Consider the following 19,794-nt stretch of genomic DNA (forward strand, 5'->3'; position numbering starts at 1 on the left):
TTTATTTATTTATTCGACAGCGATAGAGACAGCCAGCGAGAGAGGGAACACAAGCAGGGGGAGTGGGAGAGGAAGAAGCAGGCTCATAGCAGAGGAGCCTGATGTGGGGCTCGATCCCATAACGCCGGGATCACGCCCTGAGCCGAAGGCAGACGCTTAACCGCTGTGCCACCCAGGCGCCCCAGAATGGCTGATATTTTAAAATATATGTTTCTTTCCACGAAAGAGTACCGAGCACAGTTATGTCATTTTGAAACTTTTTCACCACGACAACTAGAAGAAAGCATGTAAAATTTCACAGTCATGTGCATTCTGTTTCCAGCAAATACTTTTTCATTTAAAATGAAATTCTCAAGCCCCAAATGGGTAGGTGTTTTAATTCAGCATTAAAATAAAGAACTGCTTTTTCTGGACATATTCTCTTCCCTTCCCTGGCAGTTACTGGTACCAACTTGCTCTTAATTATCTCCCATTCAATGCTAGTCATAACTGCCCGCCTACTTCACACTCAGTCAGGCCAGCCCACGGTACTCACCCTGGCCCCCTGTCTGAATCATCTTCTTCCACCCACGTCCTTTCCCACTGCCATTTCCTTTCTCACTTCAGTGCTCTTTTCAGAGGGACATTCTTGCTTTTCCAAAGCTTTTTTTCTTCATTCTGTGTTATGTCCCCTTTATATTCTAGAAAACTGCAATTCTAAGGGAATTTTCTTCCCATCACTGAAGGCAAATCATGCCTAATACATCGTAGAATCTGTGCTTCTCAGCTACCCATTAATTCTAGTGTACTTCAGGGAAAAGTAGGATTTGAGAAACTGGACATTTGTTACCTTCACTCTAACATGCAAAAGATAAAACAGAGTCATTTTTTTAAGTTTCTACCTTGGCAGAGACAAAGGGGCAATTTAAATAGTCAACCTACAGTTTGACATTCCTGTTTCCAGGATTCTCTGATTTTTTTTTTAAATTCTACAATTAAGTCCTTTTTTTTTTTTTTGCTTCCATATCTTGGCTATTTATTTATTTATTTATTATTTTTTAAAATAATTTTTTATTATGTTATCTTAGTCATCATACAGTATATCCTTAGTTTTTGATGTAGTGTTCCATGATTCATTATTTGAGTGTAACACCCAGTGCACCATGCAATATGTGCCCTCCTTAATACCCATCACCGGCCTGTCCCAATCCCCCCCCCCCAAGCCCTCAGTTTGTTTCCCAGAGTCTCTCATGGTTCATTCCCCCTTCTGTTTACCCCCCCCCCTTCATTTTTCCCTTCCTTCTACCAATCTTCCTGCTATTTCTTAGGTTCCATAAATGAGTGAAACCATATGATAATTGTCTTTCTCTGCTTGACTTATTTCACTTAGCATAATCTCCTCCAATCCCATCCATGTTAAGTCCTTTCAAATCATTAACTTTCAAGTCTCCGTTTTTTTCTTAGGCATAAATGCTGACTGAAAGGCTCCTACAAAGTGTGGGAGCCTGGAGGCATAAGGATTTGATACCTGGAGGTATCCAAGCTCTGACCAGCTAACAGAAACTTTGTGTTAATATTAGCCCAGACCATGAAAGCACAATTAAATGTTTCATCTGTATGCATTATTTACTTAGTAATAACATTTTCAGGAGGTATCCATGCATGAAGATAAATCCTGGGCATGCATAGGACAAATCATTTGTCATTATCTTACCAAGACTCCTTACATAGGTCTTGCAGTGACCCCAACAAGCAAAGGGAGGAAAGAGGAAGCCAAGGTTAAATGGTCAGTGATGGCCCCATTGAGGAGGTCCCTTTTCATTAAGAAGTTTACAGTTAAAAGAGATACCCTTGGCCCAACTCCTCATATTATATGGGAAAAATGAAGTTCAAAGTCCTGACCTGTCCGAAGTCATTAGGGAATTAGTTTTTAAAAAATTAGAACCCAAGTATCGGGGCATCTGGTTGGCTCAGTCAATTAAGTGTCTGCCTTCGGCTCAGGTGGTGATCCTGGGGTCCTGGGATCGAACCCCGCGTCTGGCTCCCTGCTCATTGAGGAGTCTGCTTCTCCCTCTCCCTCTGCCCCTCCTCCCTACTCATGCTTTCACTCTCTTTCTCTCTAAAATAAATAAATCTTAAAAAAAAAAAAAAGAACCCAAGTATTGCCACTGACAAAAGGAAATCTGTCTTTGTGAGTGCCTGGCACTGTGCTGTTCCCTTTTATCATTTCACCAAGTCCTCACAATAACCCCACAGAAAGGCATCATTATCCCCATTTGACAGATAAGAAAACCAAGGGTCATGAAGGTAAGTAATTATTCCAAGTTGACACACATACTGGGCAAGTGATGCTGCCACATGGACCTTCTTGCGGATGTTCACAGCTAACGGTTCACAGCTTTGCGAGCACTCACACAGGAAGTGCCAGGCAGTGAACTGAGCTCTTCAGAGTATCATCTGACTGAAGTCTCACAACAACCTCTGCGCTGTTGTTTATATGTATCATCTTTACCTCCATAATGAAAGCATGGGATTTTAGGCTTCTTTTGTGCCTTTTCTGCTATTTTGTTGTTGTTGTTATTTTTTGTTTTGTATGTCTCTTTAGACACAAAGACCATTCCAAGAAACAGATGGCAAATGGCCCTTTCACATGTTATTGCCTGGAGTCCAAACTGCCAGTGTATTTTAGGAGATAAGAAAGTAATCATACTCTCACAACCCTTAGCATTTTCCCCTAAGGACTGAATGGAAAGTATTTCTTTTCTTTTCCTTTTTTTTTTTTTAAGATTTATTTATTTATTTATTTGAGAAAGAAAGAAAGAGAGAGAGAGTGGTGGGAGGGGCAGAAGGAGACAGAGAATCCTCAAGCAGACTCCACACTCAGCGTGGAACTCAACACGAGGCTCAATCTCATGACCCTGAGATCATGACCCTGAGATCATGACCTGAGCCAAAATCAAGAGTCAGCAGCATAACCAGCTAAGCCGCCCAAGTGCCCCAATGAATGGAAAGTATTTCTGAGGGAAGATGAATGAGGGATGAAAGATGGCAGCCCTGCCTATCCTTGGAAGTTTGCCAGGGGGAAAACGAACTGAGAGGAGGTGCTTAAGATCTTTGCTCTTACTTTAGGTTTGATTGGGTGGGAAAATGGAGATGAGGGGAAATGTGTTTTTATTATTTTAATTCATCTGCAGTTACACACAGCACAATTCTAACTGCTTAACTCAGAAAATAAAGCAATCTACATTTAAATAAAGTTCTGACTTGTGTCACTAACAACCTATGCATCAAAAATGAGGTAGGGAAAATTAGGAGATATAGATGATAAAAATAACAAAATTTAATGTGTAGTTTCTTTGAAGATTTGTGAACAGACCTTCCAAATCACAATAATGCATTTTAAATGTGACACATTAACTTGGTACTCACTTCATTCAGTCATCCCCCTCTGTCTCCAAACCTTCTCAATGCCCCCACCCAATGTCTGGAACACACTCCCTTTCTCAGCTCTATGAGCTCAAGCCTTTTCAATTGTTCAATCATCCCTAAAATTCTTACCTTTCAGGATGTTTTTTGTACTAACTGGAAGTGTGGTGGTGATTTCCTTTGGAATATCTGTCTGAAACAACCTTTTATTCACTTATAAAATGAAAGTCTAGATTAGATCATTGTTGAGGTGTCTTCCAGGTCTTAAATTTTATGTGTTTCTAGTGTAATGTATTAAATCAACAAACATGTATTGAGCACCTACTAAATGTCAGGCACTGTACCAGAAATTGGGGGAATCAGGATGCAGTTCCTCTCCTCAACCACCTTATTCTTTGGCAGGGGAGAGGGGATCAGAGATGACTATCACTCAATATTAAAAATGATAAAATCAAGGTATGTGCACAGGGATCGAGTGGCTAATTCTGTCTAGGTGGTTGATTAAGTAAAACACAGAGAAGATAGCATCTGAGTTGAGCCTTGAGAAATGAGTTAATAGACCCAGACAAGAAGGAAAGAACTTTCTGGACAGAGGAAGCAGCTTGAGTGATGCCATAGAAACATGGGAATATCTGGGTAGAGCAAAGAGAGCATAGATGAGCATACTGGTGGGGCAGTAGGACTAAGACCATATCCTCTGAGAAGTCAGTTATCCAGTATATTAGTAATCTAGGGCTGCCATACAAAATACTACAGACTGAGTAGCTTAAATAACAAAAATTTATTTTCGCACAGTTCTGGAGGTTGGAAGTCCAAGATCAAGGTGTTGGCAGGTCTGGTTTCTCCCCAGGCCTTTCTCCCTGGCTTGCAGACAGCCACCTTTTTGCTGCATCCCCTCGTAGCCTCACAGCAACCAGACTAGCTACCATCAGGTCAGTGTATTAAACCTCAGTCATCCCATTCATAAGAAAACCCTTAGGCCTCACCCAAATGACTGCATATTCTGATTTTACATTTAATTTTTAAGAGAGTTTATTTGTTTTGCCACTTTAGGACTGAAATAGGGAATCCTAGAAGAAGAAGACTTTTGTTAATAGCAATAAAAAATGGTGGCTGACAGACTATATTTTCCAAAGATGGCTGCAACAACCTCTTCCAACCCTCATGCTCTCTTCCAGTGTAATCTTGCCACTGCCCCATTAAGAAGTGGAGTCTCAATCTCATTCCCTTGAATCTGGGGCTCACCTTATGACTCACTTGTTATTAACACAATGGCACTGCATGATTTCTGAGGCCACAAGAAAAGGCCATGAAACTTGCACTTGCTTCTCTTGTAACGCTCACCTTCTGGAAGCCCCACTTTGGGGCCTTCCCTCTCAGAACTCAATCACCAGGCTGGGAACAGTGCAAGCTGTGTGAAGACGCTCCGTGTAGGTGTTCTGGTCAATGGTCCCAGCTAAACCCAGCCTTTAGCTATTCCAGCCCAGGTGCCAGACAGGTGAGTGAGATGCCATCCTGAAACTAGATCCTCTAGTCCCAGCTATTCCAGACATCATCTATTAAAGTCACTCCTGCTCATCTGAGTCTTCCTAGCTGAGGGGCCAGACATCATAGAGCAAAGAAGAGCTGTCTCTACTTGCTTATACTGAATTCCTGATCCATAGACTCTAAGAATATAATAAAATGATTTTTTTCATGGTGCTAAGTTTGGGATGACTTATTAAATAACAATAGTAAATGACTCAGACAATTAAACCACTAAGGGAAGAAAATTTTTGAAAAAATACTTACAATAGATGTATGGAATTGTTGAATCACTATATTATACACCTAAATGTTGTTCCTGAAAACTTCCCTATTTATAATATAGTATATGATTTGATGCTCACAATAATATCCAGTCTCATTAAGAAAATGTTAAATTTGGTTCAGGATATATACCTTTAGAAGGGAAGAGAAATAGATCACACAGTTTAGAAAGATATACCTCAAATTGGTTAATATTTAAAATGTTTTGGTGCTTTAAAAGGAATGTAAGTTTCCATTATCAGGAAAATTAAAATACATAAACATTATCGTTCTTTCATAATATGGATAAATTAGGCTTTACTATAATTTTTAACTGAATGTATTTCATATTTATTGGTGTTTGTGTTGCTTGCCAAGAGTCAGTCTTGAGAACTAGCATACACATTAGGTTTTTCAACAAAAAATTTGAGGAGGCTTTGATGTTTGCTTAACCAGTTTCATACCCCATTAGGTATACCACATATGGATAGAATCATCATTAAGAAATACACTTTGACAATGGTAATGATGTTAAATTATGACCTCTCTAGAGACCAGGGACCGTGCACTATTATTCATTTGTGTATCTCTGATATTGCCTTAGTTCAGTGCTTTGTATGTAACAGAAGCTCAAAAGCAATTTAATGAATTGAATTAAATTGACATAATTATGATTAGATCTTTAAATCACTTATGTCTAAAATTTTTCTCCAGAACACTATAGAGAAATCAGCAAAAAGATCTGAAATAATTATCCCCAAGTAATACAAAATAGCCATGTAAAATACCACCCACTTTTAAAATGGATATACAAATGCATTACAATAAGCACACCGCATGAGAGACTTCTCTAATTTTATTTCCATGGAGTTTCACACCATTAAAGTGGTATTATAAAGAGCCCAACTGCAGTTCAGGTCAAGACTAACATTGAATGAGGATTCTGCATATGGTTACATACACTTGTCTATATGTGTATGTGTGTGTGCACATGTGTGTATGTTTAGAAGGAAAGCAGATTTATTAGCAGAAATAGAACTTCAGGTCTCATAATCCCATCACAAATATTCTTTGCAACGAGCAGACGGTGACTGGGGCAAAGCAGGGCCTGATGGATGGCTCTAAGGAGACAGAGGGCACAAGCAACCATATTAACATCAAGAGTGCTAGCTTTCCTCCTGGAGACCAGCAAAGCCAAAGTACTCTTCCCACCCCGTGAAGGCTCTCACCCTGATGCTCCCACTAGCATTCATTCTAGTAGAGCTGGGCCCCTGACTAGAGACAAGTCAGGTAGAGGTTCCCTCTCAGTTGATCTATTGTACAACTCAAGATTGCAGGGATAAACTGTTGACTGAAATTTTATCTTTGCTGATAACTTAACTGTGTGCAGACAGTATAATTGCAGCTGGGGATGCAATTAAAATTCAACTCAAAATATATGGTCCCTATCCTTGAGAATTTATAAACCAGGGAGAAAGATAGGCTCAGATATTTCTAGCTAGCTATAGTCATTTCTGACTGTAGAAGTCAGATGCTGATCTATGAAATGAGTAAAGTGTTAGATGGGGAATCTGAGGAGGGGGGCCGTTACCTCTGATATTTTGGAAGAAGATACAGATCTCACTTGAATCTCACTTTTGGTAAATGGTTCTGATTAAAACAATTAGCACTATGAATTTGTAAAATGCTTTTAATAAAACAATAATAAAATTATTTAATTTATTGAATATATACAAAGTCCAGGATACCAGCACTATGCTATGCACTCAACTATTCCTCCTTTTACCCTTAAAAGAGCCCTAGAAGTAGGTACTGTTATTATCCTTGTTTTAATAAAGAAGTTGAAGTTTAGAGAATCAACTTACCCAAGGTCATACAATAAGAAAATGGCAGAGCCAGGATACCAGTCCACATCTGTCTGACTCCAGAGCTCAAGATTTGATTTACTACTTTGAAACGCACATCTCTGTCTCCCCCAACTCGTGTGTGTGTGCGTGTGTGTGTGTGTGTGTGAATTTTATTTTATAAATGAAGACACTGAGATTTGCAAAAGTCAAATGACTTCCTTATTTCTATATCATTGAAAGTTTTGACAAAGAAAGCCAAAAGACATTAAACAAACAACAGAGTACACTATCTTCAAATAGTATATCCACAGAGATCAGGATATTTCAAACTAAATTTTGCACTGCTCAGTGTCAAGAAAATATCTGTGTTCCTTGCCTCCACAATATATGACTGATATTTAAAAATATTTCTATGTTCTGATTTTCCCTTGCCCTTAAGAAAGAAAAATTTAACACAAGACTTAATTTGTAACTCAAGATTTATCTGCCTTTATCAACGCAAGAGTATTAGTTGTCTTGAAGATTTTCCAGTTAATTCCTAATTAATTATATATTTCAAATTGCTTGTAATATGTTCCTTTTTAAAAAGAGTAGAGAGCTTTATTGGTAGGTTACAATTATAAGATTATACAGTTCCTACAACTAATTTAAAAGTGATTAATGAAGACTCAAGTTTCAAAATGGCAGGAACATTATTTCAAAAATGTTAATTTCCAGCTCATTGAGAGCAGCAAGAACCTCTTCAAATATTTATCTTCAAAAGTGTCAAAATTTCCTATACCAAAATATATAGACCACAATTTTTGAAAAAGATTTCTATGGCATCTGGTGACACAATGAGTTATATACCATATCATATCAACCATTCTATCCATCTGGAATAGGAACAAGGAACTCTCTGTAGCTTGTATTATTCCCTTTAAAGCCCAGGAGGCCATAATTCCTCTCCACTTGAGAACAGAATTATATATAGCCTTCAACCAGAAAGTTAGTCAACTGATCCCTGGTTTCCAAATTAACCAACAAGTATATAACTAGGGCACAATGCTAAAGAAAATGTACAGGGGCACCTAAGTGGCTCAGTTAAGTGGCCAACTCTTGATTTTGGCTCAGGTCATGATCTCAGGGTTTTAGGATTGAGCCCTATGCCTGGTTCCATGCTCAGCGGAGAGTCTCCTCAAGGATATTCTCTTTCCCTCTGCCCCTCCCCCTGCTCACACTCTTTCTCTCTCTCTCTCTCTCTCTCAAATAAATAAATAAATCTTAAAGAAAAAAAAAAAAAGAAAAAGTACAAATGGACATCTGGTATCTCATACTGGAATAAGCAAAGAGCAAAGAGCAAACTTAAGTATGTGCTTAGGGTACCACAAAATGCCAAAAGAGTTTAAAAGTAGTTATTAAGGGGTGAAAGTGGACTTTAATGAACTATATTACATTGACTTTATGAACATATTTTTAAAAAAATTTTATGGCAGGGGCACCGGAATGGTTCAGTTGGTTAAACCTCTGCCTTCGGCTCAGGTCATGATCCCGGAGTCCTAGGACTGAGGCCGGCATCAGGCTCCCTGCTCAGTGGGGAGTCTGCTTCTTCATCTCTCTCTGCTCACCCTTCTCATGCTCTCTCTCTCTCTCAAATAATTAAATTAAATTTTAAAAAATTTTTGAAATACATATATGAGAGGTTGAGGGGTGGGGAAGGCATTATAACCTTTTTAGTGGTTGGGGTTGCTAAAGGCAATCAACCTTATTTATATCTCAAAATAGAACAATTTGACGTAATATACAATTGATTAGCCAGAATCCCCAAAAATGTGTTTATTTATGACAAATATTGGAAACTTTTAATTCAGTTCATAAAATGGTTCTAGTCAACAACAGAGCCTATTTCTAAGTTATTGTCCTTATGTGACTCAGTGTTTCAACAATGGATTGTTTAAGCTGAGGCTTCAATAGAGATTGCAGATATACATCCCTGGATGTTTATTGAATGCATAAATTAATGAATGAACTAGAAGCAATAAACCCGGATTCAAAATTCACTTTTTTCTTTTTTCATTTCTAATCTGTGACTTGGATCACTTACCTTGAGCTTAGGTTTCCACAGCCATAAAATGAAAATTATATACTATATATACTTTATGGAGTTGTTAGAATGATCAAATGAGATAATATAGTAAGACCATCTCATAAAGGTAGTTAAATATCTTATTTGGATATGGGAGAATTATAAATGAGACACCTATTTGAAGAATTGTATTAAAATCCTTTATAACCTTCCCCTAATCATTCATTCAAATAGATATAGAATACTATAGGCATGGTATTAGGTACAGAGAAACTTTTGCGATAAAGACTCAGGAAATAAGATGTTTTATGTCCATTTTGACATAGTCTACAAACTATGTAGTCTTTGATATAGCCTATAATTCCTTGTACTTTCAACCTAACCATCTCTCTGTGGTGTCCTTCCATCTTTGAGAATAAGAGAGGAGGTGAGAGTGTCTGTTTTACAAATTGCCTAGTGATTTTCAAAACTCAAAGTTTAATGGTTTGTTTTTTTATAGAGTCATGATATAGGTGCTAATGTCAAAACTGCCCAACCAAAATATCATCCCCTCCATGACCTCACAATCAAAATATCATCCCCTCCATGGCCTCACAACCAAAATGTCATCCCCTCCATGGCCTCACAACCAAAATGTCACCTCCTCTTGAAACCACCCTCTTTCTCTCTGGTCTCCAGGATCTGTCTGGATCACTGTCTCCTGGCCTCCCTGCCCTAGCTCACTTGGCTCCTAACCTGACCTTCAGCACACTCTTCAGTCATTCCCCATCCTGAACAGCTTCTCCATCCTCTCTCCCTCCTGCCCCCAATCTGGTTAGGGGCCTTTCTCACCCTTAGAGTAGGGTATTCAATGAAATCAAGTTTGGTTTTTTTCTTTACTGAAAAGACATCATCTCAAACATGTTAGTGGAAACATTAATTCACCTTTGGAGCAGATTCCTTTGCTTTAGGAAAATCACTAGAATACTTTTATAAACATAATAACCACCTATTATTCTTAGAGAAAAATGTTAAGTCACCATTCATCTGAAAGCTGGTACTTCAGACAAACATGTTAAATGTGCCATTGATCAACATACATTTTGCTATCTTTAGCATAAATACACCCTTGCAGAGACAGATATATTTTTTTCCTAAATATGGATTTAGTCTTATGCCTGAAAATTTTCCCCCTCCCCTTGGGAGATATGAATGTCTTTTATACAAAAATTTTCTTACAGATTTGTTTAGAACAGTCTATACCAGGAGCCAGGTCTTACCTTCTCTTAACATCATGCTGCAGTAAAGAACCAGAATGGCCTTGTAACAGTTTTACCATGGCTAAATTGTTGGCAACCCACCCATGGGTTTTTTTTAATTGAATAACCAGACTTTGAAGTACGTCTTTTAAATTGTTACTATCACCTTGCCTATTCTCCTAAGGCTAAAGAGTACCTGGTGGATGAGGTTGAAGAAATTGGATGTTTCCATGGTCAATCATTCTAGGGTGGAAGATGAGGCAGGCCTGGGAATGGACTGGAAGAGGGCAGACTTCTTTCTAGTTATAGACAAAGGAGAGGTTTAAGTGTAAGAACTCCACAACACAAAGATGCCTGGGGGATCTGCCACGTCTCCAACATACAATACTAATTTATTTATATTTAAGATTAATGGAAGAGTCTAAGAGTAGCAAGTAACTTTTCGGCGCAGTTGAGTTACAAGGTACTTTCTGTATGGTGCTTGAGTTATCCCTAAGCCTTCAGTTAAATCTTAAGTGTTATGGTAGGTTCGGCTGTGCTCTAGGAAGGGAAAGCTCTGTATACACCAACTGTAAAACGGAAAAGAGCAAAAGCAGCATGGAAAGACATTTATAGGACTTCAAAAACTAAGCTGTAGGATCTGGAGCTATAACATCTAGATCAGGATGGCTGGTCAATTGATCAGTGACTACCTGGATAGACTGTGGGACATGGAAGTGTTCCTTGGGGATTTATAGAAATTATTCAGGAAGTGAATCCAGTAAAAGAACAGATTTCTCACAATTCTCTCTGAGGTCTATTGCTATTGTTTTGGGGACTATTGATGCAAAAGCACGTGCCTTTTAAAGGTTAAAAGAATTTGGATTCCATTTTTAAATTCACTTTGTCTTTTCTACAAAACCATCAGCTTATTGATAATAAGAACTATGTCTTCTTTATCTTTGCATCATCACAGTTTCTAGAACAGTGTCTAGAACACAATAGTTGCCCAAAAATGTTTGCTGAGTTATGCATGGATAAAGTCTTTCACAACATTGTCTTCAACTTGATGATCTGACTTAAGTCAATAGTCTTATTTAAAACTGGTTATGAGAAATACACTGAAATAGAATTAGTAAGATGCCTCAATCTTCTTTATTATAAGGCTATTGCTATAACTTTCAAGTTGGAAAATATGTTTTAAGCACAAATTCCTGCAAAAAATCTGTGCAATCATATTGCCAGATAATCAGGAAACCAGAGGTGACCCGAAGGTCACCTTCACTTTACGCACGAGGAAATCAAAGCCTCAAGTAATAAAGTCACTTGCCCAATGTCACACACCTCGCAAATTATGGAGTAAGGGCTAGAATGTACCTGTTCTGATTCATTGCTCTTCTTGGTACTACATTATATGCTTCTACTAAATCCCACCATTCATAGGTTCATGTTACTCTGAAACAATTGTTGGTATAGAGATTTTTTTTTTTTACCATCATACTTTGCTTAACTTTATGAGTTTTGCAGATCCTTAAAAGTCTTCAGAAAGACCTATGCTGGGGCCCCACCCTAAGTTAGTAGGACTTAAGCACTGGTATTTTAATAAAAAACTGCCCAAATGATTCTAATTGCAGCTCATATTAAAAATCATTGCCCTGAAATTGTTTTATTCAATGTCCTTATCCATTTTCCAATTCTTTTGTCCACCTCTCCCAATTTCTCCCTCATGCCCTACTCTATGGTTAAGTAGGAAACACAGAATGCAGAGTCCTCATTTTGGGTTTCACTACTGACTGGTGGGAACTTCCTAAATTAGTGAAGTTCAATGCAAAAAATATTTAATTTTACATTAAACACAAAAGATATCACCACTTGTGTGGGACAACACAGTATTGCATTTTAGAGAATAGGCTTCCATAAAATCATGACCAGAAAGAAACATATAATTCATATTTCAGCCACCAGGGAAATTTTTACCTGTAGATATACATCCTCTTTGTTAAAAGTCTTCAAGGAGAAGTATCTCATATTTCCCTTCATCATTCTTAGCCACACTGCTAAGAATGTTTTTTATTTAACCAATTCAGTGGCAATGAAGAACAATGAATAGATTGCCTGTTTACTTATCTTTACTCGTGGACTCATGAATTCATAACTTGGCCTTTTTCCCTTCAGGCTAATAATAAATGAGTTATCCTGTCATTAAGGCCTAAATTTTTCAACCATTTAAATTTTTCATTCCTCTTCTCTGAACAGCATCAGACCTCTGTATGATAAAGTATTTATCTATGTTTTAACATATCATTTGAAGATGAAAAATGCAATGAGGTCATCATTTTCAAAAAGATTAATTTAAGAGAAAGAGAGAATGAGAGAGAGACAGTGTGTGCATGTCATTGGGGGGAGGGGTAGAGGGAGAGCGTCTCAAGAAGACTCCCCACCTGAGCTTGGAGCCTGACAGGTGGGGGGCTCAATCTCATGACTCATGAGATCACGACCTGAGCCGAAACCAAGAGTCCGATGCTTAACCCACTGAGCCACCCAGGTGCCCCTAGCAATGAGGTCATCCTTTTTAAGTATTATAGTCACCAGGTCATAAATCATAACTACCTTGCCTTGTATCTGAAAGCAGAATGCAAACATAATGCTTTCTTCCTTTGGTAATGTCTATAATTTACACATAGCATTAATAAGGCTCTGGGTATAATTCAAATGTACAGATTACACTCACAATGCCATAAACATAAGCTTTTCTTAGAGCAAACTGTCACTGAAGCACCAACTCAGATAACAGAATTAGTCATTAACTCTTCAGGCAGCCTTTACATTTTCTTTATGGAGTATTTTCTATGCCCGTCGTAATATTGTGCCATTTTTACCAACTAGTTAAGATTTCATTGTATAAACAGTAGCTGAATATATTCATGTCAAAGATAATCATTCCTTTAAAAGGTTTCTTTGTCAGGTATTCATTAAAGTAGGTTTCACTTCAAAATGATAGTCACTAATAAAGGGCAAACATCTTACCCATTTGGCAGGTTTTTAAAAAATAATTTAATTCTATTAGCGCTGTATCAAATCCTCAGCCTATATTAGGTCTCCTATATTAACAGCACAAAGATCTGTTTTATGAATGCACACAACTGGTGGGCATACAAAGTGAAATCATCTGTGTATCATATAAAAACCACAAAACAGGAAACCACAAAAGGGATGATGTTCCTGGGTGCATCAGAAATTAATTATTGGACATACCTATTTGCACCACTGCTATCCTTTGTAAACAGTGCTTCCACTTTCTTATATTGGTCTTCAGAAATTCATTTTGTAATAAATTCCCTAAATAAAAGCTTCTCCCCAGCTGATGTTTACCACTCCAAGCTGCATGAAGCATTGGCATTTTGCTTCAAGACAGGAGGTAAGAGGAATAAATACAGTGCCAGCTACATTTCCTCCAGATCAGATATGTGAATGTTATGAGCATTATAATGGGTAGCGTGGGTGACACAGAATTTCACAGAAACGCCTACACAAAGAGCAGCCCTTCTTCAGAAGGCACAACAGACACCATTTTGTCTCATTCCAAAGCAGTTCACAATCTTCTCCAGTTTTTCAGTTGAAGCTTTCAGATACAGTTTTTTTAAATCTAAACCTGATATAATATGATGAATTTTTAGGAGGGCAATTTGATTTCTAGACAGTGGGAGAGGGAATAGATAGGTACAAGAATTGAGGTCACAGCTTGTAAATATATCTGAATTCTCTGAAGGAGCAAAGTGAGAATAGCCTTTATGTACAGTCACATGGACACTGATAATCATTAAATTAAAGCCAATATGAAAAATAAACATCCATTCTTAGATTACTTCATCAGAGAGAACCACATTTGCCTGGGAGCTTGGTGACGGGGGTGGAGGAAGGGATTTAGGGTAAGAGTAAACGATGAATCCCACTCCATGTCGTTCTGTGGAGATATGTGAGAAACCAGCTGTGGACTCCTGCGTAGGAAGCCTCACCCTGGGAGCCGACCTACTGGGACTGTGGGCTAACTGTGAATGCAGCACTGTAGCTGTTTCAGGAGATAATAGGTGATCAGCGGCTTTGTGTGCTTTTGTGGTTTTGTGGGGGGGGGTGTTGTTGTTTTGTTTTGTTGGCAAGTCAAAACATATATCTAAGTCAAAGTCGGCTTTCAACACTGTAATTTGACATTTTCCCAAATTTAGTGTTAGCCCTTATATCATTTTGGGGTGTATCTTTAAGAACTCCCTCCAACCCCAGGGGCACATTCTTTTCTATATCCTGAGTACTATCCATCTTCATCCTTTAAGAGAAGATTTTATTTTATTCTATTTAATTTTATATATGTGTTATTTATGTGTTATTTGTTATACACATAAAATTTTACCATTTTAAAGCGTACAATTCAGTGACATTTACTACATTCACAATGTTGTACAATGATCACCACAATCTAGTCCAAGAAAATTTTCATCATTCTATTTCGTTTTTTGCATTTTCATATTGAACTTTTTGGCTTTGTTTGTTGTTGTTGTTTTCAAATTTTTGTTTAAATTCTAGTTAAGATGTAGTGTAATATTGGTTTCAGGAATAGAATTTAGTGATTCATCATTTACATATAACAATCATCACAAGTGCCCTCCTTAATACCCATCATCCATTTATCCCATCCCCTGCCCAACATTTTCATCATTCTAAAAGGAAAGCCCCTACTCATTAAACAGTCACTCTACATTACCCCCTCCTCTGGCCCTTGACAACCAGTAATATGCTTCTATCTCTATGGCTTTGCCTATTCTGGATATTTCATATAAATGGAACCATACAATATGTGCCCTTTTGTGTATGACTTCTTTCACTTATAATGTTTTCCAGGATCATCCATGTTGTATCTATATCTGTTTTGAAGCAACAGGAAGTCATATGGAGCCTAGTCTGGTTAATAAGCTAATATTATTTGAAAAAAGTTTAAGTGGTATTATAATGTAATGATATTAATTTTCCTATGTGTCTTATGTTTTGCTTTTTATGCCTTTGAGTATATAGGTTCTATCTACACTTAAAAAATACACACAACTAAATAAACATGACAATACAGTATTACCTACACTCAAAGTATAAGTCTTTTTTTTTTTAAGATTTTTTTTTTATTTATTTATTCGACAGAGATAGAGACAGCCAGCGAGAGAGGGAACACAGGCAGGGGGAGTGGGAGAGGAATAAGCAGGCTCATAGCAGAGGAGCCTGATGTGGGGCTCGATCCCATAACGCCAGGATCACGCCCTGAGCCAAAGGCAGACGCTTAACCGCTGTGCCACCCAGGCGCCCCTCAAAGTATAAGTCTTGCTTGGTTACTGTCAAGTAGACTTTTATAAGGTTCTCTTTGCAGGAGGCAGGGGTTGGTTAAAGGATGTTACACCGAAGACGTTATACCGGAACTATGACATCTCCCTAATGAATAATGTGAGGTATTCATAAATCAGATCTCAGAGGCAAAGCATTCAAATTAGGCTTTTGTAGTCTCTCTTTGTAACATCCCTCCTGTTTAATTTTTCCCTTTTCCAGTTCTCCGACAAAGGTGAAGTACCTAGTTAATAAAAAATATTTACTCTAAAATATTTATGACTTACTGAACTTAGAAACTAATGGAGAGATACTTGCTTAATTCTACAAAATTAATTGCCTTTGGAGCAAGAAGTAGAGAAAAATATTAAGAACAAGATCTTTCCTAGTCCCCTCAAATCATACCACATGGACCAATGTGGTCCTCAAACTTCTGTGTGTCTAAGAATCACTGGGATATTTATAAACAATATACATTTCTAGGCCCCAGAGATTCTGATTCAATCTGGGTGAGGATCAGAAATCTACAGGTTTTGGTTTTTTTTAAAGATTTATTTATTTATTTGAGAGAGTGTGTCCACACAAGGAGGTGCAGGGAGAGGGAGCATCTCAAGCAGACTTCCGGCAGAGCACAGAGCCCAAAGCAGTGCTTGATCTCATGACCCTGAAATCATGACCTGAGTTGAAACCAAGTGTCAGTCCCTCAAACGACTGAGCCACGCAGGCACCCCAGAAATCTATACTTGTGATAACTATCCTAAATTGGTGGTTTTCAAACTTTAGTGTGTCTCAGAATCGCCCTGAGAGCTTGTTAAAACACAGATTTCTGGACCCTATTCCCAGAGGTTTTGATTGAGTAGGTCTGGAGCAGCTCCTGAGAATTTACCTAACAAGCCCCCAGGTGATGTTGGTGCTGCAGGTTGGGGACCATATTCTGTGGTCTTTGGTGATCCTAAAATAACTGTGCCTTGGCACGCCTGGAGACATACTGATAAACTAATCACACTTCTGTAAATCAGGCTAAGCTGTGTGGCAGTCTGTGATAACATAGCATGACTTTCAAAATGATGGAATAAAATAAAGCTCTGTTCCTAGCTGGGAAGCATCAGTACATTTCACAATTTTAATATTGTACCATTTTAATATGAAAAATCAGTCGTGGACCAAAAACCAATGCATGCAAAACAATATTTTCTTTTGACGTTCAGGTGTGCATATAGAAATTTTTAAAGTCTTGTTGTAGATTTCATTTAAAATAATACATTAAGGAGGGCACTGTGTTGTGATGAGCACTGGGTGTTCTACTCAACTAATGAATCATTGAATACTACGTCAAAAACTAATGATGTACTATATGTTGGCTAACTGAACATTATAAGAAAACTTGGAAAATAAAAAAATTAAAAAAAAGAAACTAGAATTTTCTAAAAATGTAATAAATAAATAAATAAATAAAATAATACATCAAAAAAACCACCCAAAGCGTGAAGAACGTCACTGTTTAACAGCTTTGGGTTTCAATTACAAAACTGATTCAGGAGTACACCCTACTGGATGTTTCTGATATTGCAAAGGAAAAAATTGTGAAAGTTTTAGCATTTAATATCTTTCTTTTATGTAGTAATTTCTTTCTATATTTCTTCATAAGAATGGTATAATGGAAATGTCATGAACTTTGGAGGGCTCAACATCTTCCTTTTCTTTGTGAGCCTCTTTGCTATGTTATGTCACCTTAAGCAAGTTACTCAAGCTTTAGGTTCCTACTCTGTATAACAGGGTAACATAATAACCACCACCCAGCAGAACAGTTGTGAAAAATCAGTGGAATAAAACATTTAGATTCCCAGTACAATGCTGGACTTGTTTTGGAACTTATGACCTTTATACAGATCCATGTCTACATGTGCACATATGTATCACCAAACAGAAAAGATAAAAAAAAAAAACACTTTCTGATTTTTCTGTATAAGTTCCCCCAAACTTAATTCTGCTTCAAAGCAACAATATTTACCAGAACATGTGGGGACTCCACGTTAGTACCCCTCTGCGTTTTGATTTCTGACAGTTCTATGCATTAATGAATCAGGGAAGACTAGGCCCTGGTAAAGTCACATTATTTTTTTTTTTAATGATTTTTTATTATATTATGTTAGTCACCATACAGTACATCCCCGGTTTCCGATGTAAGGCTCGATGATTCATTAGTTGTGTATAACACCCAGTGCACCATGCAATACGTGCCCTCCTTACTACCCATCACCGGTCTATCCCATTCCCCCACCCCCCTCCCCTCTGAAGTCCTCAGTTTGTTTCTCATAGTCCATAGTCTCTCATGTTTCATTCCCCCTTCTGATTACCCCCCCTTTCTTTATCCCTTTCTTCCCCTACCGATCATCCTAGTTCTTATGTTCCATAGATGAGAGAAATCATATGATAGTTGTCTTTCTCTGCTTGACTTATTTCACTTAGCATTATCTCCTCCAGTGCTGTCCATGTTGTAGCAAATGTTGAGAACTCGTTCTTTCTGATAGCTGAGTAATATTCCATCGTATATATGGACCACAACTTCTTAATCCAGTCATCTGTTGAAGGGCATCTCGGCTCCTTCCACAATTTAGCTATTGTGGACATTGCTGCTACGAACATTGGGGTGCATATGGCCCTTCTCTTCACTACGTCTGTATCTTTGGGATAAATACCCAGTAGTGCAATGGCTGGGTCATAGGGTAGCTCAATTTTTAACTTTTTAAGGGACCTCCACACTGTTTTCCAGAGTGGCTGTACCAACTTGCATTCCCACCAACAATGTAGGAGGGATCCCCTTTCTCCACATCCTCTCCAACAATTGTTCTTTCTTGCCTTGTCTATTTTTGCCATTCTAACTGGCGTAAGGTGGTATCTCAGTGTGGTTTTGATTTGAATTTCCTTGATGGCTAATGATTTTGAACATTTTTTCATGTGTCTGTTAGCCATTTGTATGTCTTCATTGGAAAAGTGTCTGTTCATATCTTCTGCCCATTTTTTGATTTGTTTATTTGTTTCTCGTGTATTGAGTTTGAGAAGTTCTTTGTAGATCTTGGATACCAGTCCTTTATCTGTTGTGTCATTTGCAAATATATTCTCCCATTCTGTGGGCTGCCTCTTAGTTTTTCTGACTGTTTCCTTGGATGTGCAGAAACTTTTAATCTTGATGAAGTCCCATAAGTTCATTTTATCTTTTGTTTCTCTTGCCTTTGGGGATGTGTCATGAAAAAGGTTGCTTTGGCCGATGTCGTAGAGGTTGTTGCCTATGTTCTCCTCTAGAATTTTGATGGATTCCTGTCTCACATCGAGGTCTTTCATCCATTTGGAGTTTATTTTTGTGTATGGTGTGAGAGAGTGGTCAAGTTTCATTCTCTTGCATGTAGCTGTCCAATTTTCCCAGCACCATTTATTGAAGAGACTGTCTTTTTCCCACCGGATGTTTTTTCCTGCTTTATCAAATATTAGTTGCCCAAAGAGCCGAGGGTCCATTTCTGGGTTCTCTATTCTGTTCCATTGGTCTATGTGTCTGTTTTTGTGCCAGTACCATGCTGTCTTTGTGATCACAGCTTTGTAGTACAGCTCGAAATCCGGCATTGTGATGCCCCCAGCTATGTTTTTCCTTTTCAACAGTTCCTTGGAGATTCGGGGCCTTTTCTGTTTCCATACAAATTTAAGGACTGTTTGTTCCATTTCTTTGAAAAATGTCCTTGGTATTTTGATCGGGATAGCATTGAAAGTGTAGATTGCTCTGGGTAGCATGGACATTTTAACTATGTTAATTCTTCCGATCCATGAGCATGGAATATCTTTCCATCTTTTTATGTCTTCCTCAATGTCTTTCAAGAGTGATTTATAGTTTCTAGAATATAGGTCCTTTACATCTCTGGTTAAGTTAATCCCAAGGTAACGTATGATTTTTGGTGCTATTGTAAATGGGATGGATTCCCTAATTTCTCTTTCTTCGGTCTCGTTATTCGTGTATAGAAATGCAACTGATTTCTGAGCATTTATTTTGTATCCTGCCACGTTACTGAATTGCTCTATAACTTCTAATAGTTTGGGAGTGGTTTCTTTTGGGTTTTCCATA

The 19,794-nt window shown here is 37.9% G+C and overlaps 1 long non-coding RNA gene across 3 annotated transcripts in view; it reads right to left on the minus strand.

Annotated features, from left to right (window-relative positions):
* Positions 1-19,794, minus strand: part of LOC148110784 (uncharacterized) — a 181,688-nt gene that overhangs the window by 88,803 nt on the left and 73,091 nt on the right. Inside the window, exons 3-4 of one of the 3 annotated variants that reach the window (XR_015724519.1) lie at positions 10,540-10,642; positions 1,279-6,314 (exon numbers count right to left, since the gene is read on the minus strand). This is a non-coding gene — a long non-coding RNA (uncharacterized LOC148110784). The other 2 variants (XR_015724520.1, XR_015724517.1) reach the window with 2 other exon arrangements.

Source organism: Ursus americanus, chromosome 1 (assembly GCF_024610735.1).
Source record: "Ursus americanus isolate L20-20 chromosome 1, mUrsAme1.1.p, whole genome shotgun sequence".
Lineage (NCBI taxonomy): Eukaryota > Metazoa > Chordata > Mammalia > Carnivora > Ursidae > Ursus > Ursus americanus.